We start from the raw sequence: 22,859 nt of genomic DNA, 5'->3' as shown, positions 1-22,859 counted from the left end.
GCAACTTGTCCCAACTCAGCCATGGAGCAATCAGATCTCTGGCTCATCTTTAAGAGTGACGTTCAGAGTGACGCTCTGCCGCAAGTCTGCCACAAAGACCAAAGATTCGGCGCAAGCTTTGTGTGCTGCAAAAAGTCGGCTGACACTTGGAACCAATTTTGTTTTTTGGCTACAACTGGTTTATGGCAACCCTGTGGGGGATTTCAAAGCATCCCTTCAGAGGTGGTTGACCATCCCCCCCCCCTTGCATTACAACCAGGGCATTCCTTAGTGGTCCCCCTCTTAAATATTAACCAGGGCCAACCCCAGTTATCTTCTGAGACCTGACAAGATTGGGTTAACCTTCTGAGACCTGACAAGATTGGGTCAACCTCGCAGCAAGTGGAGCATCTGCCATCTGCTCGAAACCATGTGCGGAGTGCGTTCGTTTAAACAGAAACGTCGTCGATCACAGAGGTCGGCACAGTTCTGATTCCTGCACATGACCGTCGCCAAAGGCGTGTGGCTTTTGAAGGGGCACAGCAGATCGCTTGAAGTGGCTTCAACACCTCGAGGTTCGCTCGGTTCTCCCGTCAACGAGCGTCCACACTTGACAAAAGTCTCCCCGCTCACGGATGCTCTGCTCGCTGTTAAGTGGACCATGCTGCCACACAGTGGAAGTCCGGCGCATGCATGCTGCCTAGGCTGCAAGCCTGTCCCACATCGGGGAAGATGAAATAATGAGGCCTGCACGGTCTTGTAATAATTAATGGGGCATTTTGCACTCCACGTGGATCGCTGTTGATGTTTACGGTTTTCATCAAGTATGATAGATGCCTTGTGTTTGCAAATTCGGATTAGCATAATTTCTTAACCAAGGGACCCATGAAAAGGTTCAATTATGAAGCAATCTCATTAATAACGGGCCTTGTTACACTAATCGGAAGAGACAACCCCAACGGCTCTGATATGGATACGTGTGCTTCGAATGTAATAGATGGGGGAATAGCCCAGGACCCAAGCAAGCCAGCTTTCTATGAAATATGATGTGCATGACTAAAGAGCAATTCAAATCCAGGGTCTCACATGATATTATTTTTGTATCATATTCTCATCTCTGCCATATCCTCCCCCCGTTACACAGATGGAGCTCCTGCGACTCACCTACAAAACACTGGGTAAATCTGGGCTTCCAGCCATCACGTTGCCCAAAATCTTCCCGCAAATTAGCCCACCAATTTCCACTTCCCTTGTTTCCAAAACAACAGTAAACGCTCTCAGGTTGGTTGACCACGACTCCAATGTGGGTTTGTCTTAAAGCTCCTGGTCTTTGGTAATAGACACAACAGAAGTGGGGCATACAGCCTGCTTTTTATAAACCATTCCTGTGGCCCAAGGCAATTTCTCCTAGTAGGACAAGTAGCATGTGTTATGGGTCTTTTGGTGCCATACGGTTCACACAGCCTTCACACAGCGATTGTTAAGGGGTCTTCAGAAGCCCCCCCCCTTCACTGGCAGTCTTCAAGCAGCAGCTGGACAGATATTTATCCTGGATGCTTTAGGTTGAGCAGGGGGTTGGACTAGATGCTCCCTTCCAATGCTATGTTTCTATGGGGTGAGACCCGGCAAGTCCGTTTCTTGTTCCCAGCTCCTTGACAGAATTGGGACTCTGCCCTCATCACCACCACCCTACAATCCAGGACTTCATGAGCTCCCAGGAGATCCGGTTTGTTGCACCTGTACTGAAGGGTGGAAGATGTTGGCAAGCAAGCAAATAAGTCTACTACAGGAAGTTGATTTTGTAGGCACCTGCCAAGGGAACCCTTCTACCATCTTCAGTGACCGGGCAGGATTGTGTGATTTCACCGATTCTGGTAGCTGGATCCAAATGGAAGTGCTGTAGAGCAATTAGGGCTGACCAACTGCAGAAAGATCCTAGTTGGGCTGTCGATGGGGATGTACACATATGCAAATCTGTACCCTCGACTGAATTGCCTCAAATACTCCAAAACCGAGACTTCGCTGCAATGTGCGCTTATGGGAGCGATAAGTATTATCGGCACGCCTGCCATTGGTAAACGAGAAGTTTTTTGGCAGCTCTAAGTCCTCTGCAGAGAAATGGCTCACGTGCCGGAGACAATACCCCCCTAACAATTCATTGTTGAGACTCCGCCCTACTTCCTCCTGCTAATTTTCGATTTCTAGATGAATTATCTCTGCGTTATTGTGCACAAGCTCTCACCCGGTCATGTGATCTTTGGGGGAGGAGGGAATTAATCATCACGGCAGTACTTTAAAATCATTTCAGCAGAGGGGAGAAGGGAAGGTTGATAAAGTTGGGGTTTTTTTTTAAAAGCAGAAATCCCAGTTTCCAAAATTGCTCAAGAATAGGAATGACTCATAGCGTCGATCACCGAATGCTATAAAATATCCAGTGATTCACTGTGTCCCAGCAGGAAGTACAGGAGAATTCCCTGCGCAAGACAGAGGTAGGGAGAGCTCTATTGTTCAGACAAAAAATGTAACACAGGTACTACAGCTACCTCTGGTCATGCGGTCGACGTTTGCCAAGTTTCCGGGAAGTCCCCCTAAGCGCACGTCTATTTTTTTCAAAACCTTGTAATGAAACCTAATAAGAGAGAGCCCGTTTGCTGGATTAATTTCAATTTGGAAATGATGATTAGCTCTGCAAAAGCGGGTAGTGACCCGGAGCAGGAGGAAAATATGACTAGAGAAGCCGGCTTCAAAGACTACGGCAGCCACAGGCAAAAGCTCTCTTGCTTAGGGTTACCGAGGAAGCACAGCTTGCTTTGCGAAGGATCCTTAAAAAGAAAATTCACTGAAGCCTCTTTTCTGTCTCAAGAGAGAAGGGACCCTTGGCATATTGAAGGGCTAGGGATACCAGCTCCGGGTTAGGAAATACCTGGAGATTTTGGAGGTGGAGCTGGGAGTGGGCGGGTTTTGGGATGGGGCAGGATATAATGCTGTAGAGCAGGGGTAGTCAACCTGTGATCCTCCAGATGTTCGTGGACTACAATTCCCATGAGCCCCTGCCAGCAAATGATGGCAGGGGCTCATGGGAATTGTAGTCCATGGACATGTGGAGGACCACAGGTTGACTACCCCTGCTGTAGAGTCTACTCTTCCTCCACATGGCAGCCAGCTGGATAACCTTGGACCAGCCCCAGTTCTCTCAGAGCTCTCTCAGCTCCACCCAACTCCCAGGGTATCTGTTGTGAGGAAAGGAAGGAAAGGCAATTGTAAGCTGCTTTGAAACTCCTTTGGGTATTAAAAAACAGGTATTCTTCAGCATGGATCCATAGCACAAGTAGGGATTCGAACTGAAGACTCCCAGATCCTAGGAAGTCCTAAGAAGAAATGAGAGGATTCTTCCTAATGTTCTCATTTTTTTAAAAAAAACTGCAACAATAAGAAAATGAGTAGCCCCCCCCTTCCATGTGCCTTTTTCTTAAGGCCTCCAAGATCATTGATGGATTTCCCTCATAAGGTGCCGGACCATTGATCCCATTTGGGTCTCCTCGTGATTAAAACCCCGGCTACATTTGTATTAACAAGTCACCTTTGTGTCTTCAAAAGGCAAAAGGTTGATAGGTATTTACCAAAGGAGGGCGGACAGGCGGGCGGGGGGGGGGGGGGGAGAAGAGAACTCAAATCAGCCCAAGCGCCAGAGAGTACAATGAGTGTTAACAGGAGGCAAAAAGCATTCCCGCCAAGACAAGTGAAGAAGAAAAATGAATCAAGGCGGGTTCCCTCCCCCCTGACAGCGGTTCTCCCTCTCTAGCCATTTACGCCTTTCACCTCTCACATCCCACGATTCGTTTAAGGAACAGAAAATGGGAGGGGGGGGGATAAATAAACCGTGGCCGCTGTGAGGCTGGAAACAAACGGCGGGGTCTGTTCAGCGAGGGTCAAGAAACCTCGAAGGGGTGTCGCTTCTTCCCGACGAGGTACAAGGCATTTAGTTCAGAGGGGAGCCCTTGCAGGTAGCTCCGGCTGTGCACTGCGACTAATTGTCTGATTCAGAGAGAAAATTCCGTTCCACTAATGGCGTCGCAGCAGGAAAGAGAGATGTGAGGCTCTATCAGGGAGCTGGGAGAGAGAGAGAGCAGAGATCCCCCCTCCCATCTCAGATTCCCCCCCAAAATGAAAGCCATGTCAAGGCCTAACCTAAAAAAGGTAAAGGTATCCCCTGTGCAAGCACCGAGTCATGTCTGACCCTTGGGGTGACGCCCTCCAGCGTTTTCTTGGCAGACTCAATACGGGGTGGTTTGCCAGTGCCTTCCCCAGTCATTACCGTTTACCCCCCAGCATGCTGGGGACTCATTTTACCGACCTCGGAAGGATGGAAGGCTGAGTCAACCTTGAGCCGGCTGCTGGGATCGAACTCCCAGCCTCATGGGCAGACAGCTTCAGACGGCTGCCTTACCACTCTGCGCCACAAGAGTCCTAACCTAAAGGTATGGAAATACAGTTGCCGGATTCCAGGTAGGGGGTTAGGGATGCAGTCCCCAGGTGAGACCTGGAGATGTCCCAGAATTACAGGCCATCTCCACTTTTGGGGTTTATGGTAGCCTGAAGAATGCTTCAGGGGGTTCTCAACAGTTAAAAAGAGAAGAAGAAGAGTTGGTTCTTATACGCCGCTTTTCTCTACCCGAAGGAATCTCAAAGTGGCTTACAATCTCTTTCCCTTTCCTCTCCCCACAACAGACACCTTGTGAGGGAGGTGGGGCTGAGAGAGCCCTGAGATTACTGAAGAAGAAGAAGAGTTGGTTCTTATATGCCGCTTTACCCTATTCGAAGGAGGCTCAAAGCGGTTTACATTCACCTTCCCTTTCCTCTCCCCACAACAGACACCCTGTGGGGTGGGTGAGGCTGAGAGAGCCCTGATATTCCTGCTCGGTCAGAACAGCTTTATCAGTGCTGTGGCGAGCCCAAGGTCAGCCAGCTGGCTGCATGTGGGGGAGCGGGGAATCAAACCCAGCTCTCCAGGTTAGAAGTCCACACTCCTAACCACTACACCACGTTTTTTCAACGCAGCCTTGATAAAGGCTGCAGTAGATTATCAGAATGGGGACGCAGCTGAATTGCAATGGCAATTCCTTGCCTGACTGGTTACCCTGTCCCAAAAAAGATAAAAACACCCACCTGTGCTTTTTGATTCCATCATCACAGGTGGCCAACGCCTGCAGACCCACGATCCCAAGAAGACGCCAGGAGCCGGTGATATATTTAGCTACATAACCAGGTATTTGCGGAGATGCTTGTCAGGTCCTTTTAAAAATCATTTTACATCTGCGTCTGAAAAATCGATAATTTTGATTGCATGTCAGCGAAAGTGTTATTCAAAACTGCCCTCTGTGGAAACGGGAAACGTAATCAAATCAGACCGTTGAAAGGATTCGGAAGTAACACTGCAATTTTTCAAAGCGGCAGACTCAGGGAGGCAGGCCGGGGAATCCCAACAATGTTTTTGTGTTTCTGAAGCCACGAAAAAGACCTCTGGAGGGACACTGGTAGGGCGGTTAACCTGACCCAATGGAACAGCCCAGGAATCATGGAAATTGTAGTCCACGGACATCTGGAGAGCCACAGTTTGGCCACCGCTGCAATAAACCATCTCTTTTTCTTTCTTATTGCTGCTAAAAGATGATCCTGTAGGCGTCCAGAGCATTTTCAAGATCAAATGAGAAACCGAGGGGGTTGTACTACTGGGTATTCCAGTTTTTATCAGGCTTGCCAACTCCATGTTGGGGAACATACCTGGAGATTTCGAGGTGGAATCTAGGGAGGGTGGCATTTGAAGAGGGGAGGGACCTCAGCAGGTTGATACTGACCTCTATTGTTGCCCCCCTCAACCCCCACTCTGCTCCCGATTTGTAGTAACATTCTCCCCGGGAAAGAAGTCTGGCCATGACCTTGGCTTTGAGCCCACTGCCCTCCCAACTGACCCCAATCAGCTTTGCTACCATGATAGCCACGGAATCTCCATATGGATAGACGGGGGAAAAACCACCACACACACCATTGTGATCAACACCCTTCATGAGAGGGAAATGGCTTCTTGGTATAGCTGCAACCTATTTTCATCTTTTTGACCTCAAAATGTTGAGCAGGCCTTTTCCTCTGGCTCAGAAATGAAATGTTGTAGTGAAAGGTTCTTGTCCACAGCTGTCCTGTTCCATTTTTATCACCTCCTATCTTCCATGGGTGGCATACATGGCCCTCCATTTTATCCCCAGGATGACTGGCCTACGTTTACCCAGCATGCTTTGTGGCAGAATAGGCGTGTCATCCCGGATCGCCAAGATTTTAATCCAAAACTCACACCAGCTCTTGTGTGCTAAAAATGCAACTGTGACTGGCCCTAGGTCAGCCAGCTGGATGCATGGGGAGGAGTGGGAAATCAAACCTGGAGAATCCAGGGTCTATTCTGCACACATAGGATAATGCACTTTCAATGTGCTTTTGCAGCTGGATTTTCCTGTGCAGAACATGATAATCTACTTTTAAAGTGCATTGAAAGTGCCTTATCCAACGTGTGCAGAATGGGCCTAGGTTAAAATATGCTGCTCTTAATTGCCACACCGTGCTGGCTCTTGAGGAACCAGCCAGTACGATGAGTTGGGAATACTGCCCTGCCCAGCTCCTCCTCCCTCCCCCCCCAAGAGACAACTGAGATACTCTGCTTTAAATGCCCTAGAGCCAGGGTGATATAGCGGTTAAAAGATGCAGTTTCTAATTTGGTGATACAAGTTTGATTCCGTACTCCTCCGCATGCAGCCAGCTGGCTGACCTTGGACTTGTCACAGCCCTGATAGTGCTGTTCTCACACAGCAGTCCTATCAGAGCTCTCTCAGCCTCACCTACCTCAAGGGTGTCTGTTGTGGGGAGAGGAAAGGAAAGGTGATTGTAAGCTATTTTAAGACTCCTTAGGGCAGTGAATACAGCGGAGTATAAAACCCAACTCTTCTTATTCTTATTCCAAGAGCTAATTAACAGCCGATCAGAATGCCAGCTAATTGCTCACATTGACCTCACAGGCTAATGGGCCATGTTGTCAAACCTTTGCCCGTTCTGTATATTTAAAAAGCATGACCATGAAAAAGGGGTCGGCGCACCATAAAAATATCACATTCAAAAGCCAGATAGTTTTTTTTTTTTTATGACATATTAGCTAACCGCATTTTTTCCAGTCTCCCAACCTCAACAAAAAACATATGATGCCATCTTTTCATTTAGCAATAATCGGACAATTGTGGGCCTTCATAACCTGTTTTGGGAGCTCCTTAGCTGGAAACCTTCCCTCGCCGGTCCGTTAAAAGAAGAACGGCCAACGAGAAGGGGGTGGGTGGTTGGGAAGGAAGAGGGTAGTAAAAGCGCAAATAACTTCTTGCCCAGGTTCTCAAGGCAGAGTCGAGCCAGCCAAATCTCACACCTCACCTTGGCTTTTAGGTGACAGCTGGACTCCGTTCTCGGCAAGGTGATGGTCTTGAAACGTCGCCCTGGGGATGGGCTCGCATCGCCTGCGCCGGCCGATTCACAATGGAAACGGCCATTTCGGCCCTGCGCCTCCCCCTGTGCAAACAGAACGGTGATTTATTATTTTTTTTAATTGCAGGGCAGTCGTTTTGCACCAAACCTTCTCCCATTAAAAACAGATGGATTCCTTTTTTCAGTTTCTGTTGTGTGTTCTAAAAAAATAATAATAATAATTCATGTCTGCTGCATGTCTCATGAGATCTCAGAAGCCTGGCTAGTATTTGGATGGGAGACCACCAAGGAAATCCAGAGCCAGAGGCAGGCAATGGCAACCACTCCAGTTTGGTGTAGTGGTTAGGTGTGCGGACTTCTAATCTGGCATGCCAGGTTCGATTCTGCACTCCCCCACATGCAGCCAGCTGGGTGACCTTGGGCTCGCCACAGCACTGATAAAACTGTTCAGACCGAGCAGTGATATCAGGGCTCTCTCAGCCTCACCCACCCCACAGGGTGTCTGTTGTGGGGAGAGGAAAGGGAAGGCGATTGTAAGCCGCTTTGAGCCTCCTTTGGGTAGAGAAAAGTGGCATATAAGTACCAACTCTTCTTCTTCTTCCAGTTCATCTCTTGCCTTGACCTGGATGGCCCAGGCTAGTCTGATCTATTCAGATCTAAGAAGCTAAGCAGGGTCGGCCCTGGCTGGTATTGGGATGGGAGACCACCAAAGAAGTCCAGGGCCATGATCCAGAGGCAGGCAATGGCAACTGGCAACCCCCTTCTGAATATCTCTTGCCTCAAGAACCCTACGGGGATCACTATAAATCAGCTGGGACTTGACAGCATTTTCCACCACCATGCAAAATTCCGTATAGATCCATACGATGTTCTAACAATGCCAAATGATCAATTGTAAACAGCCAGCCTCTACGCTACAGCCACATTTGCCCTAATGTTATAAACCAGAGAACATTAGAATCTCCAGGACTTAACAGGGATATTGGTTTCTTATCTGACTACATATTCTAACCTCATTTATTCCTGACATCTGTATTCTCACCAGTCCTCCAGAAGAGACATACTCCTCTTTATTTCTTATTTGGAAGAGTAGATTAGTGGACTGTAATGTAATAAATAACAACATATAATTTAATTTGGAATGTAGTTTTCTGGTGTGGGGACAGAGGAGATACCTCTGCACAACCAGTCACCCCACTTGAAAGAAGAAGACACTGTAAGATCACCTCCATGGAGAGGAGACAGATGGAGCCTAATGGTTGGGTCTCAGTTAATTACTCTCAGCATCCCACAACTAAGGGTACATCTGGCCATCAATCTCCAATTTTGACATATTTATTTCCTTCACTATGTTTCCCCCTGGAATGAAATCCAAACAAATGGTAACCAAATGAACTAATCTTGTTCTCCCTGTTTAGTTGTTGATTCTGTTAAACATCTTTATTATGCTGTATGCTAATTTACTGCTCCCATTCTACCTATACGTACAGACGGGTCACTTCCATTTCATCGTATCTGAAGAAGTGTGCATGCTCGTGAAAGATTTTATCTCAAATAAAACCCAGTTGCTCCTCAAGGTGCCACTGAACTCAAAATCTGTAACACTTTCTTAAAGCTGGCTATGAAATCTGGCCCTTGCGTTGCATACCCCATGCGCTGAAAATGAAATTGTTGCTCTCACTTTACGTACAAAAGACCATTTGAAATGTTTTAAAAAAGGGGGCATATTAGGCGCGGGGTCAAGAGAGAGAAACAGGGAGACATAAAAATCAATAGCGTGTTGAATGACATAAAGTTACCGTCATCTTTTCCCCCTTTTTCCCCCTCATAAGAGGCAGATATTTTTACAGCTAGGGCCATGCTGAGTTTTTGACAGCATCCATATGAAACGCGAGGGCCAGCGAGATTAATCACAGATCCGGAGTGTTAAAGTTCCCCGTGAGAATAGAATCCGGAGCCCCGTTTTCGATATGAAGACGCTTTTTGCAAACGGCAATTCGAAATGCGGCGGGTTCTCACTTTGAATGCCCCTGCTTAATAAAAACACTCCTTTTTGACAGTGAAAAATGGGAGGCATTGCCGCATTACCAGTCTCTGTCTGTATCTCTCCCGCCCCCAATTCCTGTCATTTCTCCCCCCCAAAAAAAGAGAGCAGCTACATCTCACAAAAAGCAACCTGACAAGGGCGTATGGAAATGCATTCCAAACAAGACTTCCCATTTTAACGGCGGCAACAAGTCAAGTGGTAGAAATAATTAGGGGAGGGGGAGGTGAAAGCAACATGACAACGCACTCCAAACGCCTCGCAAAAGAGCAGCAATTACAAAACGAGAGGCCAGCCGATAAAGTTAGGAACATCCTTTAGCAATCCGGGGAAGTCACAAGCAAAGCTTCTGGAGGGTGTCTCTGCCACGGTGCTTTGGAGACATCTCGCCCTTCCCAGGGAACACTGGGAAATGTAGTTTTATGTATCTGTTTGGAAAAGGCCTGGGGCAGGGGTGGCCAGGCTGTGACTCTCTGGATGTCCATGGACTACAATGTCCATGAGCCTCTGCCAGCACTAGAGAGCAACAGTTTGGCCACCCCCTGGTCTCTGTGGTATTGCTCAACCACGAGCCACAGCTTCTGAGAGCCAGCTTGGTGAAGTGCAGACTTCTAATCTGGCAAACCAGGTTCGATTCCGCACTGCCCCACATGCAGCCAGCTGGGAGACCTTGGGCTCGCCACAGCACTGATAAAGCTGTTCTGACTGAGCAGTGATATCAGGGCTCTCTCAGGGCGAATGTAAGCCGCTTTGAGACTCCCTCGGGAGAGAAAAGCGGCATATAAGAACCAACTCTTCTTCTAAATCTACAGGGTATTTCCCAATCCAGAGCTGACTCCAAAACACCCATTTCCCCAAGTAAACTGACCTCTGCAGTCTGGAGATGAGCCCTAATTCCAGGGGGATCTCAGGTCACACCTGGAGGCTGGCATCCCTTTCTCGGCCTTCAGCTACTGAGCTCCAAATACAGAAGGGATCTAAAAGCAAAGCCTTCAATCTACTTGTTGGCCCTTTTGCTTTAATCTCGCATTCCTCACTGCGAGGAGCTCCCATTTCCCTTTTGGGGAGACCCGCAAGGCAAACGCAACGCCCAGCGGCCCAACGCAGGGCCGAGGGTGACCGTTTCCTCTCCCGCGTCCCACCAGAAGACAAGCAGCCATTGATCTAACAGTGCGTCAAAAGCAGCTGCCGTTAAAACCACGGCATTAGGACAGAAATCCATCGATCCAGCTTCGAGGTTCTCGATATTGATAAAAATAACATTTCGATCGCCACGTGGTCGGCATCATCGGCGAGCAGGACAGGACAGCTATTCCCCCCCCCCCAATTTCGCATCTTCAGAGTATCAATTACAGCATTTTCATCAAATACTATATTACAGAGACTGGCAAACAAGGAAGGGAACATCCAGTGTCATACGCTCCGGCCCCAAACCCTTCTGTGGCAGAGATAACAATGGAGCCATTCTGTAAGCTGACATATTTTTTGTTTTCTAATGTATTCCGGCCTTTTGTGCCTGCGTATTCTTAAATAACAGGCACAGATGTACCGTTTTCAAAGGTCTTTGACTTGTCACGAGGATACTGTCCTTACCAGCAAAATAAATTGATTGCTGGCGACAATGTTAACTATTATACAAAGAACACAGATCCGGGGGCTTTTGTTGCATTTGAAGGCGGGGGTGGGGGTTTGATTATTTGTTCCTTATGACAGTTTGCAAGATCCGCCAGGGGGGAAGAATAAAAGATTTGTTTAAAACCAAAACAAAATAGTAATAATAAAAAAAAGATTCCCGATGAATATGGAAGAGGATGACGCTAGGCCGGGCTTCAAACTGGCCGTCCATTATGAACCCAAGCGGTATTGAAACGGATTGCTCAAATGAGAAGATCCATAGCTTGGACAGCGCTGTATCAGTGTGCTCCTAAGCTGAGCCACACCATTCTAAGCCCACGGACCGCTGTGAGGGAGACCACCCCACAGGTGAGGTTTGGTGATCTCCCGGAATTACAGCCCCTCTCCAGACTGCAGAGGTCAGTTCCCCTGGAGGAAATGGCTGCTTTGCAGAATTGGCTCCGCGGTATTAAATCCCCAACCCGGGGTCTCTCCCTTTTCGAGATCACTTCCTCTCGAAGATTCTCCCCTCCCCAAACATCTAGGAATTTCCCACTTTGGACTGCAGGTGGTCAAGGTGGGCTTGTACGTGCCCTATCCCGCAAAAAAAAATAAAAAACCCCACACATAGAAAGCTAGCATGTTTCAGAAAAGGAAAGGCTAGAGACCCTGAAAGCTACATAGAGTCATAGAGTTGGAAGAGGCCCTACAGGCCATCTAGTCCAACCGCCAGCTCAATGCAGGACCAGCCTGAAGCAACCAGGAGATGTCTCTGTCCAGCCTCTGCTTGAAGACCACCAGTGAGGGGGAGCTCCCCACCTTCATAGCCCATTCCACCTCCAAATCCCTCTTGTCTGGCTGCCAGACAATCCTAGAATCTCCTGGCTAGATTCACGCACCATACGATAAACGAATCCATAATAAACCCAAATTTCTTCCCTCGGCACAGAAGAGAAGGCTGGAGAAACTCCTCCCCTAGTGCCAAATTTGCAAGCCAAATCCAGCCCCACAGTGTTTGGGAATATGAGCTCCCCAACATGACACAAGTTTGGTCAAGGGACTCCAACCCAACCCAACTCATCTCACATGTATAGTCTAGGAACTCTTGGGCAGAAAAATATATTTTCTTAACACTTCCTTCCCAAGATCCATTTTTAGCTGAGGAGAGTAGGGACCGAAGCAGTGTCACTTCATGCGCAAAGCACATGCTCCGCCACTGAGCCACACAATGTCTCCCTGACATAAGAATATAACATTGTGTCGTATCAAGTTGAACCACAGATGGGTCCCGCTCTGCGTGCTTCAATTGGGGATGCCAGGAACGGGATCCGGAACCTTGTTTTTTTGCAAAGCACACAATTTTCCATCGTGCTACAACCGCTATGCGTGTTGTCGTATCTGCGTTGTCAATCCTCTCAAAGAGGGGCTGCCGGTAGGATGGAGTCGAACCATTTTTAATGAGAAATTAATATCTCCCCCACCCTACCCCTTGTCTAGTGCGCGGCTCAGCTCTCTGAGTTAAGCCACCTGGATTTGCTGCACCAAACCTATTCCAGGCCCTGCAGGCATTTCTGAAAGGACATTGGAAATCTTTTCCCCTTGTTAAGCTTATCAATGATCATCGCCTTCCTGGCCCGCACCGTGTGTCTGCTTCCATTTGAAGAATCCTCCCGTTTCCGCTGCAGCCGTCACATCCAAATAAATATGGGATCTCTTCCAACCCAATTACAGGCTGCCGTGAGCAATAGATGCTGCCTGGGACTGGAAAAGCTTCCCCAATCACTAAACACCAATTTGGATCACGACTTCAGTGGCCCATGGATTTCAGCTGCCTGTTTTGCAGCAACATGAACCCCGCGTAGAACAAAATTTCCTTGCTGCTCCCATCTATCTAGGTCCACCTTTAGAAATTTTTTAATAGATGCTGGACAGCCAATCTGACTGAGAGGCTGGTTCTGTGAAGGCTCATGGGGTTGGCAGATGAGCGATAGGGTTGTGAGTATCCTGCCTAGTGTAGGGGGTTGGACTAGATGACCCAAGCGGTTCCTTCCAACTCTAGGATTCTATGATTCTAAATTCTGTCTAAACATCTGGAAGAAATTCCTGACAGCTAGAGAGGTTTCTCAGCGGAACGGGCTTCCTCGGGAGGTGGTGGGTTCTCCATCTTTGGAAGTTTTTAAACAGAGGCTGGATACCCATCTGACGGAGAGGCTGATTCTGTGAAGGCTCAAGGAGGTGGTAGGTTATAGTGGATGAGCAATAGGTTTCTGAGTGTCTTGCATAGTGCAGGGGTTGGACTAGATGACCCAGGTGATCCCTTCCAACTCTATTATTCTTTGATTCTATAATTCTAGCTTCAGGCCTGGTGTAATTTTTTTTTTTTTTGCAAACGGGCTTTAATACTAGTATTATATATAATAGATCATGTGACTCATGTTCCTGTTGCTCACTGACCACGTGTCGTAGCTTCTGTGGCTGTTTCCGTTTATTCGCCACAGTCTTGCACGAACAGTTGCCTGCCGAATTGTTCAGATCGGGCTGCAATCCAAGGGGCCCTGCATAGGGCAAGGGGTTGGACTAGATGACCCACGAGGTCCCTTCCAATTCTATGATTCTATGGGTCAGTCAGATTTGTGCAAGACCTATGACAGGAAGGGCAAGAAAAAAGAGATCTTTATGGCAAGGGGTGATAGCAAACCAAAAAACACCCCCCACACACACACCTCAAGCCACTGGTCTAACAGCTTCTGCAAGAAAGTAAATGAAAATTCATGATTCTGTATCGTGCCCAAGAGCCAGCTTAACCACGGGCCGCTATACAATTATTTATTGCTGCACACTATCAAAGGGAATTGTCCACCAACCTCCCCGCTTCGCGCAGTAATTGATGTGAAGTGAGGCGTCGCATCCCCTGCTGACCCCGGCGTAGCGAGAGTCAGATGGATTCCATCTAACTCAATTATGATTGATATGATCAAAACCCATGACACACGCCGGACCATAACAGGCATTTCCTAAGTGTATCTATTGATTGATTCGGTGGAGGCAGGAAGAGGGGTAGGAGTACACGGATGCTCTCCGGCAGATTGCAACAAAGCAACCTCGGAGGGGAAGGCATGGAGAACGACACTTTTTGACCGATTCCCGCTATAAATGCCATGTGGAGGAGGAGGAGGAGGAGGAGGAGGAGGAAGAAGAAGGAGGAGGAGGAGGAAGAAGAAGGAGGAAGAAGAGGGAAGAAGAAGGAAGAAGGAAGAAGGAAGAAGGAAGAAGGAAGAAGGAAGAAGGAAGAAGGAAGAAGGAAGAAGGAAGAAGAAGAAGAAGAAGAAGAAGAAGAAGAAGAAGAAGAAGAAGAAGAAGAAGAAGAAGAAGAAGAAGAAGAAGAAGAAGAAGAAGAGTTGGTTCTTATACGCTGCTCTTCTCTACCCGAAGGAGTCTCAAAGCGGCTTACGATCGCCTTCCCTCTCCTCTTCCCACAACAGACACCATGTGAGGTGGGTGAGGCTGAGAAAGCCCTGATATTCCTGCTCGGTCAGAACAGCTTTATCAGTGCTGTGGCTAGCTCAAGGTCACCCAGCTGGCTGCATGTGGGGGAGCGCAGATTTGAAAGGCAGATCCATTTCTCCAACAACTGCCTCTTGTGCATTTTGCCATGATCCAGGTGCACCAAAAGGAGCACATGAGATTGATTGCATGGGAAACCCGATGGTCTCTGCGTGTGTACATTTGCACGTCTATCAGGGAGTCCTGACCTGGATAGTCCAGGCACATCCAATCTCATCAGATCTTGGAAGCTAAGCAGAGTCAGCCTTGTTTAGTACTTGGATGGGAGACCTCCAAGGAAAACTAGGGTCACGGCGCAGAGGTAGGTAATGGCAAACCCCCTCTGAAGATCTCTGGCCTGGTTACAGACAATCCAATAATCTTAGGATCCCCTGGCTACACTACATACACACACCATAACAATAAATGATTCGTGTCTTCATCCCATTCAAATCAATGCAGCCTGAACAGACCCCAGATCCAACAAGGGGTCTGGGGACCCCTGAAAAGCAGATTTATATTGCCACATAAGCTTTCACGGGCTATAGCCCATGAGACGGCATTTGGGGGTCTTAGGTTTAAGTGTGAACTGGCTAAATCTTATCCTTTAATGCTCACCCCAAGCAGTTTGAGAGAGAGGGTGTAGGCACCTGGTTCACACACAGCACGTTGCGGGTTCAGATATCTGTCAGGGTTTTGTCCTCCCAACAACCCTGCGAGGTAGCTTACATGGCTGGCCCAAGGTCGCCAGTGAACTTCAGGACTGAGTGGGGATTTATGTATTGTAACCACTACACCTCGTAACCACTACACCTCATAACCACTACACCCACTGGCTCTTCATTTGAAACCAGGACCGGTTTTCCGTTAGCCTTATAGGTTCCCGCAGATGATTCGTACTCTCGGTTCTCAATCCAGCAGGTATTGTGCATGCATGCGCCAACTTACAAACATGAGTCTCCCTAGCTGGTTCGGGAATCCCAAAACGAAAATTCTGTCTAGTTACCAAAGGGACATATGGCACATATTACTGAGACATGTACGGCTTCTGCCAGATTAATGCGTTCCAGAAACCGACTCGACCGCAAAGCTGTGATCCAACGGAGGTCCACTGTGATTAAAGTCAGCCTCGCGCATTCAGGTACAGGTGGACATGTGGTGAGGGCTGATCAGGGTCACACCTGCCGCCCCGCCCCACAGATCGCCACTATGTGCCCTGTTGAACCACTTACATGGAGGCCATGTGAGCAGACTTCCTCGGGAGGTGGTCGGTTCTCCTTTGGACATTTTTAAGCAGAGGCTGGGTAGCCATCGGACATAGATGTTGATTTTGCAAAGTTAGGCAGCTGTGGAGTGAGCCGTCTTTGTGGGAGGGGTAAGCATAATGTGGCCAATGCCCTTGGTCTCCTGCAATCAATAAGGACTGGTGCATGGCTTCCAGCACTGGTGAGGTGGAGATGCATCCTTGCAATGAAACCGTCGCAAATCCACTGGCCCCAGGATTTTCATGCGCTGGATTCTGTTAACCGGTGCTTCCTTGTGGCACTCGCTCACACCCGGCAAGCGCAGGGGGCAGTGACCGACCCCGGAGTCTTAACACTGATGCAAAGAGCCTTTGAAATTCATAAATTCAAGAGGGAACCTGTTTTAGCGGGACTGATAGCGCCGCATTAGTTGCGGGAAGTTAATGAGGTCCTGTGTTTGAGTACAACCAGATTAAAATGAAAAACGAACCACATTACATTCTGTTTCAACAATTATTATCAGTTGGCTGTAATATAAATATGCAAATTTCCCCAGCTTGAACTTTCACATCCTCTGTAGACACCATTCATCTCTTTAAAGTATTAATTTAAGTTGTAAAAGGATCCATACATCACCGCCATGTCATTTTGAAAACAAATATTAATCAATTTTGCGCCGGGGGGATTGCCACGGACTGAGTGGAACGTCCAACTTGCGCAGGGAAGGCAAGGCGTCAGTGGAGAAATTTGCATACTCCTCCTTGGCTTAAGAAGCCACATGATAAATGCAAGAACAAATGCACGGAACTCGGCCGACTTAAGACCTTATCGTCAGGTGGGCTAAGGCTCAAAGACTGCCTTTGCATCTTGATTGCAGCGCCATGCAGATTAAGAAAATACGCCGCACGCCTATCTGTATAACCTTGAAAGCCGGGGACTGCTGACAGGTGGCCACGGGTTCCTCTCTTTCAGTCACAACCCCCACCCCGCCCCCGGAGAAAAACGTATGGAAGTTTTAAAGCAAGAAGGGGTTGCCAACCTCCAGGTGGGGACTTGAGGTCTCATAAACTTACAACTGCGTTTTAGAAGAAGAAAAGTTGGTTCTTATATGCCACTTTTGTCTCCCCGAAGGAGTCTCAAAGCGGCTTACATTCGCCTTCCCTTTCCTCTCCCCACAACAGACACCCTGTGAGGGAGGTGAGGCTGAGAGAGCCCTGATATTACTGAAGAAGAAGAAGAGTTGGTTCTAACATGCTATTTTCTCTCCCTAAAGGAGTCTCAGAGCAGTTTACATTCGCCTTCCCTTTCCTCTCCCCACAACAGACACCCTGTGAGGGAGGTGAGGCTGAGAGAGCCCTGATATTACTGAAGAAGAAGAAGAGTTGGATCTAACATGCTATTTTCTCTCCCTAAAGGAGTCTCAGAGCAGTTTACATTCGCCTTCCCTTTCCTCTCCTCACAACAGACACCCTGTGAGGGAGATGAGGCTGAGAGAGCCCTGATATTACTGAAGAAGAAGAAGAAGAGTTGGTTCTTACATGCTATTTTCTCTCCCTGAAGGAGTCTCAGAGCAGCTTACAGTCGCCTTCCCTTTCCTCTCCCCACAACAGACACCCTGTGAGGTGGGTGAGGCTGAGAGAGCCCTGATATTACTGAAGAAGAAGAAGAGTTGGTTCTTACATGCTATTTTCTCTCCCTGAAGGAGTCTCAGAGCAGCTTACAGTCGCCTTCCCTTTCCTCTCCCCACAACAGACACCCTGTGAGGTGGGTGAGGCTGAGAGAGCCCTGATATTACTGAAGAAGAAGAAGAGTTGGTTCTTACATGCTATTTTCTCTCCCTGAAGGAGTCTCAGAGCAGCTTACAGTCGCCTTCCCTTTCCTCTCCCCACAACAGACACCCTGTGAGGTGGGTGAGGCTAAGAGAGCCCTGATATTACTGCTTGGTTAGAACAGCTTTATCAGTGCTGTGGCGAGCCCAAGGCCACCCAGCTGGCTGCATGTGAGGGAGGAGTGGGGAATCAAGCCCGGCTTGCCAGATTAGAAGTCCATGCTCCTAACCACTACACCAAGCGGAACCACTGGGTTTTGCGGGCCCTCCAGTAATCGTGGGAGTGGCCAAAACTTGGGCTCCCATCAATCACTGATCTTTGGGAAATGCAAAGCCGGTGGTGGGAAGCCTGCAAAATTTCTGTACAGAAAGTTGCAAAAGAACAGCTCAAAGAGACGAGGGTCCATGTCCCAGGCCGGGACGCCCTGTAAGCTCTTGACATTCTGAACAGTTGCCGCTTCTCTGTGGTGTGAAAATCTTACAGGGATCCAGACAGAAAGCGGCTCCAGCCAGTGAAATCTTGTAGCCAGACAGAACAGGAGGCGTTCTTGGCTTCCAAATGTTTCACAAGGAAAACAAAAAAGAAGGTGCAAACGTAAAGGAAGCTTCTTGCGCGGCAAAGAGAACCGTTCGAGACCGCCTGGCAGTTTTATGGAGTCCTAAATCTCCATTCAGTGTCCCTTTGCATCGCTGAATGAAGATTTAACGTGCAATAAATGCTTGGTTGGGAGGCTTGTCCCTGCCTTGGTTGTATGCTAATCAACTGGGGGAAGACAACAGAGCTCACCTCATGAGGAACATAATAACCAGGCATGCTTTAATCTTCGGCATCCAGTTCGTTAGCTTTACGTTCCCTTTTAATTTGTAATTGCGGTGTTTTTGTGTGTGCAAGTGTGTGTGTGTGTGCGGGTGCCGAAGCCGTATAGAGAAGAAGAGCTGGTTCTTTTTTTATATCCCGCTTTTCACCAGAAGAAGAAGAGTTGGTTTTCTTACCCCGCTTTTCTCTACCAGAAGGAGACTCCAAGCAGCTTACCATCTCCTCCCCTTCCTCTTCCTGCAACAGATATCCGGTGAGGTTGAGAGGGCTCTGGGAGAACTGTGACTGGCCCCAAGCCACCCTGCTGGCCATATATGGAAGGATGGGGAATTGAATGCAGTTCTCCAAATTGAAGTCTGCTGCTCTGAACCACTACACCACTCCAGCTCTGGTTTGCTATTCAGGGGCAAACCAACCTGTTAATCGCCTACCTTGAAAAAACTATGGGGCCGCCATAAATGGAGGACACCCTTTCCACCACGATGGGTGATCTGCCAAACCTTTGGGGTGACTCTCAGGGCAGGACATTGCCTTGGGCATTTGTGTGCATGTGCATTTGGTGGTTGAGGTCTATGTTGTTGTTTCCCATGTGTGTGATCCTTTGGATTGTTTTGTTAACCGTCTCAGGTCCCACCACTTCCTGGTGGGGCAAGGCTCAAAATTGTTTAAAATAATGTCGTCCTGAAATTTCAGCGGCTGACCCCCCCACCCCAGGGTTTCCATTAGCCACCCTGAACCTACTGGGGGGGGGCAGAATATAAATTCCCAAATATCGTTTCCAAGAAGAGCGTACATTTCCCTGCATTATCCGAGCATCAGTAAGCAAGCATTGCACGCACAAGAGATTGCATTATACATATAAATGTCATATAAATTGATCAGGGAAAAAAGGCACATGCGATTGAAACAAATGTACAAAACAAAGAGTGCAAAGCGAGAATTTAAACCAATGAAAGCGTGTACAGAAAGATGCCGAAATGGGGAACAGTTTCTCATCATTACACCCCACTACCAACAAGCCCTGCTAGCCATCCCCCCACCCCCACCCCCACCCCAGGGAACTAAGGATCTAGTCACAAAGCTTCTTTATTGTGGGTTTTCCTGCAGACTATAACTTGATTTTAATAGAGAATTTTTCTAATGCATCATCTGTCTGTAAACGTTTCCCCCTTTAAACAGTTCCGTGAAAAGAGGATTCTGTGTAGACCAATATAATTTTTATGCCTTAAAGGCTTTCCATTCGGGGCCGTCTCTCGGATATACATGTTTCAGCTATGGCACCAGGTTTATATCATATCCTTTGAAAAATAAAGATTATAAGCACAGAGGCGTCTTGGGCCAGAACGGGTAGCAAGGCACCGAGGACAAAGCCTGCAGCTGCTTCCGCATGGAATCGTATACGACGGGGAAGGAATGTCATAATCTTGTTTTACTGTAACTGAGGCTGCAGTTCGACATTCGCCAGGACAGGAACCTTAAAGTTCTGGCTTTCCTTTGCCTGCTAAACCACGGACTCCCGGTCTCAGCCTCAATGGAGGAGAAGGTGTGAGCAGCAGGGTAGGAGCGCTTAACAGAGGGTGCAGAAGAGGCAATGCCAAGATAGTTAAGGCCAGTGTGCCGACTTATTATAATTAAATGAACAACGTAGTTGACATAGGTTTGTCAACCGTCAACAATGAGGTAGGACGCTGTCAACGTAAGGTTGTCAAGTTCCCTGCCTAAGGCAAAAGATGCCGTTAGATATTTATACCCCACTTTTTTCTCCAATGGGGAGTCAAAGCAGAGTAGAGCACTGGTCCCATTCTTTCATTTTGTCCTCACAGCCACCTTGTCAGGTACGTTAGGCGGATGATAGGGTGTTGGGGGAACAACGGAAGACAAACGAAATTGATGTTTCGCCTTCCTCCGTGTTCACCCTACAGGCTATCCTGGATCCCATCCCTCCTAGCGTTGCTATCTCCAGCTCTAGGATTCTATGGGTCTAGTTCAGCAGTGGAAAGGGCTATCTAAGGAGGTGGGGAGCTCCCCCTCACTGGCCATCTTCAAGCAGCGGCTGGACAGATCCTTCTCCTGGATGCTTGAGGCTGATCCTGCATTGAGCAGAGGGTGGGACTAGATGGCCTGCATGGCCCCTTCCCACTCTAGGATTCTATAAGTCTAGTTCAGCAGTGGAATGGGCTGCCTAAGGAGGTGGGGAGCTCCCCCTCAATGGCAGTCTTCAAGCAATGGCTGGACACAGACTTATCCTGGGTGCTTTAGGCTGATCCTGCATTGAGCAGGGGGTGGGACTAGATGGCCTGTAGGATCCCTCCCAACTCTATAATTCTATGATGGTGATGATGAGGATAATAATAGACTTCCAGACTCAAAAAAAGTCGAATCAGGGGACAGGAGCTTAGTAGGAAGTGCTTCCAGGGATCTCTGGGAAAGTGAAGCATCTTCCCCCAGGGCTGCCGCTTCTGCCCAACAAAAGTTCCCCCCCCCCAAAAAAGCATCCAGTATTCAACAGCAGACGCCGGGAGGGAGGTCTTGCAATTGCCACCCACCGTCCACTTCTGGCCGAAAGCGCTCGAAGCAACAGTGTCCTTTTGTTTCCGCCTCCCCGTCTCCTGCACGCCACGCAACAAATATGACGGCAAGCCCCCCGTCTCTTGGGCAATTACCGCGGGGGCTCGTGAAACAGGACTCGGCCCCCGTCAAGGCAATGAAGTTATGACAGCTGCCGCCCAGGAGGAATCAAAGCGGAATAAAAGACCGTCTCCGTGGCAGACAAATGATGATAAAGTGAGCCTTTTAGAAAACAGTCAATGGAAATTGACAAGGCCAAACCCCACCACTAATGAAGAGCCAACCGCGTGGCAACCGCGCGGAAAGTTTCGTCTGAACAAGAGGGCCGAGGGTAGATTCGACCGATTTCTTTTATCTTAAAGAGTGGCACATGTCCTTTGCCATCCACTAGAGCTACAAAAGGGGGTGTCGGCAAAAGGGGGGCATTGCGGGTTGGACCCAGCCCCTTTCTTCACCCAATCTCTTCCAGTTCTCCTCCTCACAATTGATTTATTATTTATTTATTTGGATTTTTATACCGCCCGTTCTGTGCGGCTCTGGGCGGTTTGCTCCCATCCCACGTGACATTTGTACACGGGGACCCTGAGAACTCCAGCTGTTCGGCATAGCCTTTGTGGGGAGTCAAAGGGGGTCCGTTACCCGCTTTCACCGTCAGGAACCCTGGGTTGGATCCAAACCACAAGCCCCCACCACAGGTGGACAAATTGGCTCGAAAAGAATTATACTGTTTGGGTTTCCGGTTTCTTTCTTTCTCTTTTCTATTTCCCCCCTCCCCCCAGCCCAAAGTGGATTTCAGATGGCATCTACGTCACACGACAATAATGATACGGAAAGCACAATTGCTACCGGATGCTTCGTTATCAGCTCTTCCAGTTTTCGGATTCTTATAGATTAATCTCTGATACGGAACGAGCGCTCGGTTTATGGACACGGCGCTCCAACGCCTGGGCTGCGGAGGGTGTAATAACCGCGCGCAACAAAAGGACAGCTGCACATTAATAAATATGTAATGTTTGATTAAAAATATGGATAGTATTTCTCTCCCCACCGCACGCACACACACACACACAATCCAATTGCCGGGTACCCCCCAAGGCAGAAGATGCGATCTGGCAGGCATATTTCTTGCTTGCTTTGGAAATCCAAAACCAGAACGTTTCCCCTTGTCCCAGCTGTTTCCTATTGTTCGTGTTTATCAGCTCAAAGGGCGAAAAGAGGAACAAAGAAAAAAAAAATCCGCTTGCATTTCAAATGTGCCAGTCAGTCAGTCCATTGTTAAAAGAAGAAAGCTTAATTGTCTCTGCTGCCAAACTTCTTTTTGGTGAGTGTCCAGTTTTTAAGAAAAGCTATTCAGCTGTGCAATTTGTTTAATACATGCAGGGGGGGGAACGGCACATGAAATCACATGTTTCCCAGAAGGGAAGGAAGGGAAAAGGGACAACTGTACCAATAAGTTGTGGATCACTTTGACCAAATTAACATCTAGTACTGTTGATCAGACTTTTTACATTATTATTATTACTGGTCTTGGTATTAATCTAAGGAGGACCCTGCTGAATAAGACCAGTGGTCCTAATCTTGGTTCTTGCAGTACCAAACTTCATACCCCAAAAAGGCTGCAAAGGCCCAAGAAACCCCTGTTATTTATTTATTTATTGGACTTGTATACCGCCGTCTAGAGGGACCTGGTAACCCTACTTTAAGACTATA

Source organism: Paroedura picta, chromosome 14 (assembly GCF_049243985.1).
Source record: "Paroedura picta isolate Pp20150507F chromosome 14, Ppicta_v3.0, whole genome shotgun sequence".
In the NCBI taxonomy this organism is placed as follows: Eukaryota; Metazoa; Chordata; class Lepidosauria; order Squamata; family Gekkonidae; genus Paroedura; species Paroedura picta.
This window is presented reverse-complemented; position numbering follows the sequence as displayed.